This window comes from Phacochoerus africanus, chromosome 3 (assembly GCF_016906955.1).
Source record: "Phacochoerus africanus isolate WHEZ1 chromosome 3, ROS_Pafr_v1, whole genome shotgun sequence".
In the NCBI taxonomy this organism is placed as follows: Eukaryota; Metazoa; Chordata; class Mammalia; order Artiodactyla; family Suidae; genus Phacochoerus; species Phacochoerus africanus.
The window spans coordinates 56,004,128-56,015,331 of NC_062546.1; the positions used below are offsets into that span (position 1 = coordinate 56,004,128).

At 36.5% G+C, this 11,204-nt stretch overlaps 1 pseudogene; it reads right to left on the reverse strand.

The window, feature by feature from the left end:
- Positions 1-7,167: 7,167 nt before the first annotated feature.
- On the reverse strand, positions 7,168-8,923 carry LOC125121902 (cytochrome c oxidase subunit 5B, mitochondrial-like; annotated as a pseudogene).
- Positions 8,924-11,204: the final 2,281 nt, after the last annotated feature.

Consider the following 11,204-nt stretch of genomic DNA (forward strand, 5'->3'; position numbering starts at 1 on the left):
TCTTTTCTCTAGGTGGTTGGTTTAATTCTTTTTATTTTTTTTTATTATAGTTGATTTACAATATTCAATTTCTGCTGTATAGCAAAGTGACCCAGTTATACATATATACCTCTATATATATATACATTCTTTTTCTCATATTATTTTCCATCACAAGTTACTAGATATAATTTCCTGTGCTGTACGGCAGAAACTCATTGCTTATCCACTCCAAAAGCGGTTGTTTGCATTTACTAACCCCAAACTCCCAGTCCATCCCTCTCCCTCCCCCTCCCCTTTGGCAAACACAAGTCTGTTCTCCATGGCCATGAGTTTGTTTCTGTTCTAATAGATAGGTTCATTTGTGCCATATATTAGATTCCACATATAAATGATGTCATGTGGTACTTGTCTTTCTCTAACTTACTTCACTTACTAAGAGCATCTCTAGTTTCATCTATGTTGCTGAAAATGGCATTATTTTGTTCTTTTTATGGCTGAGTAGTATTCCATTATGTATATGTACCACATCTTCTTAATACACTCAATGGACATTGAAGTTATTTCCATGTCTTGATTATGGTAAATAATGCTTCAGTGAACCTATGGGTGCATGTATCTTTTTCAATGAAAGTTTTGTCTGGATATATGCCCAGGAGTGGGATTGCCAGATGATTTACATTTAGTTTTCTGAGATACCTCTATACTGTTTTCCACAGTGGTTGTATAGTTTAATTCTTGCCTCCTCAGGCCATACCCATCTGGTAAAGGAGGTCAAGGTGATTCGTTATAAAAGTTAAAATCTATAAACCAAAATTTGTCTCAAAGCTCTTACCTAGTAGCCTGCTAGAAACTGTAAAGACCCCCAAGATCAAGAGATAGACATAAAACCTTTATAACCGTAAGAAACATTTTCTCATTTTATCTATGTGAGAAAAAATTTAATAATTATATTTTTGCCTGTAGCATTGGTTTTAATTCTCAGAACTTTTTGGTAACATGGAATTTGTTTTAGTTATGAAAATTAAATGTATTCATTTTAATTGCCAGATATAAAATTCAACGTGTACTTTTTTCCCCAAAGAATGTGAAATGGATGCTGTGTAATCATGTGAAATATGAACTGTTCCTTTGGCTATTCATCTACTGGCTTGGGCATGACTTTTATTTTAAATGTTAATTTTCAGAATCCTTTTGGAGGATGTTATTAACTTACTTCATCCCACGGTCCTGTGAGATTTGTACAGTGTCTGCAAAATTCTGAAGTGTGTGTAGGTTTCTTAAGTATAATTAAGACTAAATATTCACATTATCATGAGCCTGTTCTTGCAGATACAAAGCAAAGCAAATTCCCAATGGGTAATACGTCAGGAAATATTTGCATCCTTAACTTTTGTAGCAATAAATCTGTCTTACCAAGTTAAAATTAAAATTGCTTTGGTGACCAATTCTGAATGTTAAAAGGTAAATAAATAAATCAAAAACATGACCTAAAAGATAACTAATTGAGCAAGGGAAACAGGTAAACAACATAAATTTTAAATTATTGATTTCATTTTCATATTTTAACTAGTTGTTCGGCCAGTAGTAAGTATATTTTATGTGTGTATACATATATATTGCCACTGTTTAAATACAACATTATTCAAAGATTTGCAAGGAAATTTAATACTTCATGGGCTTAAAATTATGCAATCTTTAATTCCAGAAAAGCTGGAAAACAAAAAAAGCAGAACACTGTCTTTTCTAATGCTGCACTTCTATAATATTTTGGTAGCTCTTTAACGCTCATGTTGTCCTCAACCTTTTAAATTACTGGAGAAAACATCAGCTCAATCTGCGACTTATATCGTCCTGGAAGAAATTACTCAGAATAGATGATCTATTGCTTGACAGTGAAAACAAGTGAAGAAGAGGCACTGATCTAATAAACGAAGATTTAAACCTATAGAATGTATTAATTACATAGAGATAAATTCAACAAATACATTCTGAACATCTTCTATGATAAAGCAATAACTGGGTCCTTTCAAAGATGCAAATTGAATGAAATCCTTGCCCTCGAGTTTAGGTTATGCACTTTAGAAAGGAGATCTGTGCTTCTATTACAGTTGTTTTGCCTCAAACAATTTTACATAAGAGCACATACAAACCTCATAAATGCAATGCCTTTTCCCTTTAAGAATAATGAAAGCTAAAGATATATAGAGGGGAAATCTGCATTTGTATTTAAAAACAATTGAAAGTGAAGGCAATAAAATACTATTAATGTGAAACTATACTATTAGAACACTTAATAAAGAGTATGTCCACCTTATTAACTGTAATTCAGAAGGGAAATGCCATTTTTACTTTTACCAAGCAATTTTTTCAGTTAAAATATTTTAAAAATAGTCCTTAAGAAATTCTTTTAAACAAAATGTTAAAATACATGGGATTCTGAATATTTTCTGGGATATTTAAATGTTTTTAGTCCAATGGCTTAATTTGAGAAATGCAATTAAATACATCCCATCTTTGCTATATTATTTCAAATCGTTTAAAGGAGGAATTGTACTATATTCATCTTTTGGTCATCAATCCCTAGCACAGAGATTTGCACATAGTAGGAAGGCAATGAAAGTTGTTAACATTAGAGCTACTTCTAATATAATCCATTTGGCTACCTGCAGAAATATTTTCACATTCTCAGTATCCCTTCTACTATCTAACATGCCTACCAGCAATTCTCAGATATACAGAAGGATGAGGGAAGAGCAGGATAAATTTCTGGGAGCATAAACAAAACACAAAACTGGGCAGGTTTTTCAAAGGATCAACAGAATGATGGCAAGTCTCTGGAAGCCATTTTGATATCAGATGGAAGGAAAGTATTTTTTAAATTTAATTTTATTGGAGTATAGCTAACTTACAATGTTGTATTAGCTTCATGTGTACAGCATGGTGAATCAGTCACATATATAAATATATCCATTCTTTTTTTCCCATGTAGGTTATTACAAACTCTTAAGTAGATTTTCCTGTGCTGTATAGTAGGTTCTCATCAATCATCTACATTAAAATGCAGTGTGTAAATATTATTCGTACCCTCTCAATTCTTCTCTCCCCTCAATGGTTTCACCTATGGCAACCATAAGATTGGTTTTGAAATCTGTGAGTTGGTTTCTGTTTTATAAATAAGTTCTTTTGTATCATTTTTATTAGAGTCCACATTAAGTGGAATATGACATAGAGCTTTGTCTGACTTACTTCCCTCAGTATGATAATCTCTGGGTCCATCCATGTTGCTGCAAATAGCATTATTTCATTCTTTTTCATGGCCGAGTAGTATTCCATTGTGTGTGTGTCTGTGTGTGTGTGTGTATACACCATTTTTAGTCACTTTCATGATGATGCTACCCAGTGAATAGTCCAAATTTATATCATCATACACCAACTAAAGATATAAGCACCTCATCCAGCATGACAATACATAAGCATATCATAGAATATATTCTTAATAAATATTTTTAATGAATAAGTAGATGAGTAAATGAGAAGGCTGATAAAAAAAATGAAGTGAAATAAAGCATAAAATGAGTACAGAGTAGTGAGGGGAAGGAATTCAGGTGATAGAGGGCGGGAGGTGAGATACAGGGTTGTCAAAATTATATATAGGAGTACCTATTATAGCTCAGTGATTAGGAACCTGACTAGTATCCATGAGGATGTGGGTTCAATCCAGTCCTCACTCATTGGGTTAAGGATCCAGCATTGCTGTGAGCTGTGGCATAGGTTGCAGACATAGATCCCGCATTGCTGTGGCGCAGGCCAGCAGCTGCAGCTCTGATTCGACCCCTAGCCTGGGAACTTCCATATACTGCAGGTGAGGCCCAAAAAAACAAACAAACAAACAAACAAACAAACAAACAAAACCATATGGATACAACTGGATTTTAGCTGCACTACTGTCCAGGTGGCTTTGTACAGAGTAGTACCTATAAAAGAGTAGACAGTATCTCTGTGCCTTTATACACATGTCACCTTTCTTCCAGAAAGGACTAGCACCTTATAACTTAGGTCCTTCTCTCAAGCATTATCTTCTGAAAATTTCCTGTGATAACCCCATTCTTTATCTTGCTTTAACTCTATCATAGCATTTATTTACACTGTATTATAATTATCTACTTTATTTGTTCTCTCAGTCATTAGAAATTCTTATTATCTTTTGTATCCCTATTTATTTTTCAATACTGTACTTATTGGGTATCTTCTATATCATGTCCACTAGGCACCAGGAATAGAAAATTGAAAAAAGAACTCGCAGCCCAGCACAGCAATACACTATACTGTAAGCCTTTTGTTATTTTCCTTGTCTCATAAGAATATTCTGGACAAGTAAGTGTGTTTGGGCAAGTATTGTTGTATAAGTAACTATTTTATAAGGACATCTTTAAAATTACAGTCATCCAACTAGGAACCATGAGGTTGCGGGGTCGATCCCAGGCCTTGCTCAGTGGGTTAAGGATCCGGCATTGCGTGAGCTGTGGTGTAGGTCCCAGACATGGCTCAGATCCCACGTTGCTGTGGCTGTGGTGTAAGCTGGTGGCTACAGCTCCGATTAGACCCCTAGCTGGGAACTTCCATATGCCACAGAGGTGACCCTAGAAAAGGCAAAAAGACAAAAATAAATCAAATAAAATAAAATTATAGTCATGTGATCAAGATTAGGATTACTTAGCAATTTCCTTTAAAAAAGCATTACTGGAACATTTAGAGAAATTGCTTTCCTTTGATTCTAATGAAGAGAATAACAAATCGACTATTTATCACCACTATACATTAAATGTGAGGGACCTCAATGCAAAGGCTAGAACTGTAACTCCTCTCTGTACCTCCAAACATGACATAGGACCTCAATTCACTTACTGAAAGAGCTAGCCAAATAAATAAAATCAATAATCTAAAGTTCATGTAATATCTATAATATCCTTATACAACTACCTTATAAAATCCAAAGGCTATTTTTACTATGTAAGTGAAATTCTATTTTCTAAGAAAGTAAGTAAATATAATTTTAAAATTTAAAAAAACCATAATAATAAGACACTTTCCTTTTTCTCCAGAAACATACCTCATTAAATGTTTTGACTCTATGGTATGAAAGGACAATTTTTATGCTTAAGAGATACCTGGGAAAATGTTTTAACAGTCCCAATAAAAGGCTAATAGCAAAAACATACCTGCCTTCAAGTTAACCAATATATAATAATGGTTAATTAAATGAGCTTTAGAGTCCAACAGCCTGAATCTGAACCTCATCTCCTTACTTACCACCTGAGAAACTTGGATGTTTCCCTTGACTTTACTAAAGCTTGGCTTTCCAGTATGTTGTTTGTGGTGAAAGAGCAACAGTGAATTAAGCATTTTGCTCAGTCTCTAATACAGAGAAAGGCCTTAATAAATGTTACACATCATTAATACGTGTTTGTTCAACTAAGAATATTCCCACTGAGTGATGATGTCAACTTTGGAAAAATATTATAAAATAGCTCATTCTATGTGACTTCTAAAATCTCCCTGCTGATTGCATAATATAAATTTATTTTTCATTAATAATTTCAGTCTTGAAATATAAGTTTTTTTCTTTGCCCCTCACTTAAAGAAATATTCAATCTTGGAGTTCCCGTCGTGGTGCAGTGGTTAACGAATCCGACTAGGAACCATGAGGTGGCGGGTTCTGTCCCTGCCCTTGCTCAGTGGGTTAACGATCCGGCGTTGCCGTGAGCTGTGGTGTGGGTTGCAGACGCGGCTCGGATCCCGCGTTGCTGTGGCTCTGGCATAGGCCTGTGGCTACAGCTCCGATTCAACCCCTAGCCTGGGAACCTCCATATGCGGGAGCGGCCCAAAGAAATAGCAAAAAGACAAAAAAAAAAAAAGAAATATTCAATCTTAACATATAAGGACTACTTTGAGGATGCATAGGAAGAACTTTATACCCATGTCTGGAAAAATAAACTTTTTATTAAGACAAGGATTTTTTTTTTTCTCTTTTTAGGTCCGCACGCAGGGCATATGGGGGTTCCCAGGCTAGGGATCGAATCAGAACTGTAGCCGCCAGCCTACACCACAGCCACAGCAATGCAGGATCTGAGCCATGTCTGCAACCTACACCACAGCTCACGGCAACACAGGATCCTTAACCCACTGAGGGAGGCCAGGAATCAAACCCAAATCCTCATAAATCCTAGTCGGGTTCATTAACCCTGAGCCATGAAGGGAACTCCAAGACACGGATTTTTTTTTTTTTTTTTGCCTGATTTCAGTTCTATTTACCAATGTTAAATAATAAAAGAAAATTAATTATGAAGAGTAGTGAAACTATCAGACTTGGAAAACAAACTTATGATTACCAAAGGGGACAGATGGGTGCATGGGGTGGATGTACTGGGGGTTTGGGACTGGCATATGCACACTGAGGAATATGGAATGACTAGCCAACTAGGACCTGCTGCATAACACAGGGAACTCTACCCAATATTCTGTGATAATCTATATGGGAAAGAATTAAAAAAGAATGGATGTGTGTATAACTGAATCACTTTGTTGTACAGCAGAAATTATCACAACATTGTCAATCAACTCTACTTCAATAAAACTTTAGAAATTGGGGGAAAAAAGAGTAATGAAACTATAAACAATGGTTTAAATGAGTAGGAATAGGCTTAGAGTGCATGGAAATATATAAACTAATTCCTTAATTTATGTGAAATAAAGCCACAATGTAGGTTGTAAGTCCAGTTATATTTTGGAGGCAAAAATAATTAGTCCAGTGTGCTCTGTAGGAAGCCCTGCAGTTTCCACTCCCACAGAAATAGGTACAACTGGAATGAGGTCTCATTTGCCTTTCTCTCTCCTCCATGACCCTCTCTGACTTCTTGAATCATCCTGTCTCCTTTCAGCATGACCTGATTCTCATTCAATTCTCTTTCCTTTAGCCTCCTTCTTGACATGTATTTTCCAAACCTTTTTTGGATTCTGTTTTACTCCTATCCTTCATAGGTTTTTTTTAGCTCTTCTCTTGTCCCTCTACATTTTTTCCGTTATGGTTACTAACTTTACATTCACAACTTCCATTTATTTCAGAAATGCTTCAGCCACCACATCACATCTGTCTGTGTCCACTTAGATATTTAATGACACCTAGCTTCAAGGAATGCTGGGAAATACTAGCTGAAATGCCAGGATCCCAGGAAAGACTTGGGCAATTTTTTTTTTAAGTTGAGCCAATGAGTAATCTTTATTAGAAAGATGGAACTTGACAGCACACGTGAGTGAGTTGGTGCAAAGGCTCACTAGGTAGGACACCAGTTTGTAGATTCCACATTTAGGGCATCGATGAAACACACCTTTGTGCAGCCAGAATGAGATGGCGGCACTGTTGTCTTCCTCACAGATGCAGCACACTATTCACTTGTTGGTGATGGAGGAGAATGAGGGTCTTTCTTGGTGCCTGAAGCTGCCTTTGGGGCTAGCATATTAAGTGGGTCTAATCCCTTCCATGAAGCCATCATGATCTCCTCTCCAGCCCAGCTGTCTGCTTCTCAACAGTAGGAAAACTACCTCCAGATGCCATGGAGCACACTGCTGCAATTCCACTGGGACTGTGGGCCCTCAGGGCCTTCGCCAGCCAGTGTTTCAGTTCTGCAAAGTAATCGTGACTGGATTTCTTTTTAAAGGAAGGAGTGAATGCCATCTGTTGACAATTAGTTGCCTCTAACACTCACCTTGGTTCTCAATTTCCCTTCTTCTGAGGCTGAAGCCCTGCTACATCTAACCTTTTCTTCCAGACTAGATTACTATACATGAGCCTTGACTGGGTTTCTGCTACCTGCTCTTAGCCTCTTTTCTTGTTTAATTATCATTTAAGAAGGATTGCACTATAATTTGTCTTTGAAATAAAAAGTTTTTGTGTTCACAAGAAGACATGGAGATAAACTTGATATGAGTTAAAAACTTAAAACTTTGGAGGAATAACCAAAATTTCATATTTTCTTGCAAATCAACAACAAAGAGCTTTAAAGAAGATATCCACAGGTAAGTGGATATGTGTTATATCTTAGTATTGACCTATCAGCAAAAACTAATGCTTATAACAGGCAAAAAAAATGCAATTGAAGGCAAAAGACATAGCTAAATCCCAATAGTGATAATAGAACACCCTTTTGATGGCATGGTGATGCGCAATATCATGTAGAAAAAAAAATGGACACTAAGTGGCAATACTTTTTTAGAAACCTCACACTCAGTGTGAAGAAATTGAGAATACTTTCCCAATTTATTTTGCTTGTAACATTCTTTTTTTAATCTACAAAAGTAATTCATGGTAAAAAAAAAAAATCTTGCCTAAGTCTCCAGAAGTTCTTTCATAAGAATAACATTTTTTAAAATTCCATGTTTTTAAAAAATTATTTCATAGATTCATTGGCAGCATTTTCTTTAGTTTAGCAGTAGAAAATAACGGTGTATCTTTCAATCAATGGAATTAGTAGCCTTGATGCCAAAATGTCAAATGAATCTGGAAGCCATTTGGAGACTTTCCAATGATCAAGTGTGAATGTGTTGTCCCTTCCTCTGAACCCCCTTGGCCCAGAGGCTAATGAGGCAGTAGGTAGAGATGCAGAACAAAAGGAAGATTTCCTACTGGTACTCATTTGCCCCATATCCTCATCCCAAAGTTAAACATCTACTTCAGTGGTTTTCAATGGAGCGATAATGAAAGAAGCTGTGAACATGAGAGAATTGAGGTCACCAGGACTTGCTAAAGGAATTGGTAGATAAAAGCTCCCAAATACTAAGTATTTTCAAATCTCCAGGACACACCTGCATAATGAACTGTCCCACCAAAATACCAGCTCTTGTTGAGATCTAATTTGTTGGCAGAGCTCATATTATACACAATCATCTTACCTACTCAGAAACATTTCAGGGAGTTCCCGTTGTGGCTCAGCAGTGATGAACCCAACTAGTATCTATGAGGATGTGGGTTTGAGCCCTGGCTTGCTCAGTGGGTTAAGGATCCAGTGTTGCTGTGAGCTGTGGTGTACACTGGCAGTTGCTGCTCTAATTCAACCCCTAGCTGGGAACTTCCATATGACGCAGGTTCAGCCTTAAAAAGAAAAAAAAAAAAAGATAAAAGAAATGTTTCAGATGCTTGTCATGAGATTGACTCAGCTGAGCTCTTGTCTTGGGCTTGGAAAAGAGGGGGCCTGATGGTACGCTACGGGGCTTGAGTGCCTCCATGTCATTCAGAGATTTTTTCAGATTGTGTCAGATTGTGTTATGTGTGACTTTATCACATATAAATACTCCAACAAGTTAAAATGACCAAAGGCAGGGGATTGTAGGTAGGGGTCACAATGAATAAGTATTCTCTACACATGTTATTTCTAATATTAAGATGAGCAGGACCCATGTCCACAAAGATGGCCAGCCGAGTGAGAGATGCTTCCCAAAGTGCTCTGCGTAATTCAGCAGGGTCTGGAGGACAAAGCCTTATACACTCAGATCTCTGGTTTTGTTAGCACATTAAAAATAATTTGGTCTCTTTGAGTGGATATACATAAATCATTGAGGCTCGTTCCATGTAAATGTCAGATTGTCTGGCCAGCAAAGAACTGCATTCTTTTCATGGAGTCAATCTAAGCATAAAGTTGCCTTATCAGATGGACTTGACATTCCTTCAAGATCAATGTTATTTCATAGGACAATCCAACTGTCAGGAATTATTTCTATTTCACCTCTTGAAAATCTGATCCAAACCTTCAAGGTAAAATTCAAATGCTGCTTTTTTGAGGCTTATTTTATTGATTTGCTTCACCTTGAACACATGGTGCATGTTATTATTCATTTCCACGTCATTTAGTATAGACTATGGATATACTAATCATTTAAGGATATCTAGTCATTTAAGTCATTTAAGAATAGATCATGTTGTTTACTCAGTTGTAAACTCCCTGAGTACAACAGCCCTAATCATACATTCAAAGAACCTACAGTAACAGGTATTCAAAATAGCTCTTAAATAAGAAGAATCAGACTTTATAGACAAAAAAAAAAATACTTGGGAAGATTTAATAGAAAGTTTGAGTCAAATTAGGGAGTCTATTAAATGGTAGCATGAAAAGTGAAGTCTGACCTGGACTCTCAGTCTTAACCCTAGATCAGTGACTCTCAACCAGGAGTGATTTTAACCCTGAGGGGACCTTTAGTAACATCTGGACACATCTTTGTTTGTCAAAACTGGGAGCGGAATACCTGAAAGGGTGTTACTGATACATGATGGTAGAGACCAGAGATGCTGCTAATGTTTTGCAATGAGGAGGACAGATCCACAGCAAATAACAATCCGGCCCAAAATGTCAGTAGTGTCAAGACTGAAAAACTCTGCTCTATCAAATCAACTGCCCTTTTTCTTGTTTCCCATGGGCTGGCTAAAGTTAAGGATTTATGGAGTTTATGCAGGGTATATTCTTTTTAGGTAATCTCAGTGTTCCTGAAAAAGCCATCATCCTCTTTCCCAGCATCATCATCAACATCATCATCTTCAAGAGTAAATACTGAGTCAGTTTGAGGGGTTTTAGGGAAACCAGAGCAGGGTCTTCACCATTCTGAAGTCTAAGGATGAGAATCATGTTATGTACTAATCCCAGAACTATTAACTACTACGTCAAGGAGAAACCTCCAAGGCAACTGTCAATATTTCTGTCATTATAAATCTTTCCATCATAAGCACCTGTAACCTTCTAACTTCAAATATGAGATTAGAAGTAAACCATTTTAGTGAATTGAAAGGTTTTTTTTTTTATAGGCAACAATTCTTGGGGAACCAAGCTGTCTGTCAGCCCATATTGTAACTTACATATCCTTTATTTAATCAAATTTTTTTTATTGTAGCCCAAGTCAAATAATGTAGTTCTCTATAGAGCTCTTCTCTGACTTTTCTGTAAAATAGCTATTCCTAGATTTAGAAACAAGTGGGTAAACATTTTGGGGACTTTCATTTTCTCACGGGAAATAATAGAGCATTCTTAGTACATTCTCCCACTATTCATCTCTTTTTGGTCACTTCCAACTTACTCATTTGTCTCCTCTTATAATTCCTTATGTTTCTTTTAACCCATGAAGTCCAAAGTGTACCCCCCCATACACACACACACACAAACACACACACACACACACACACA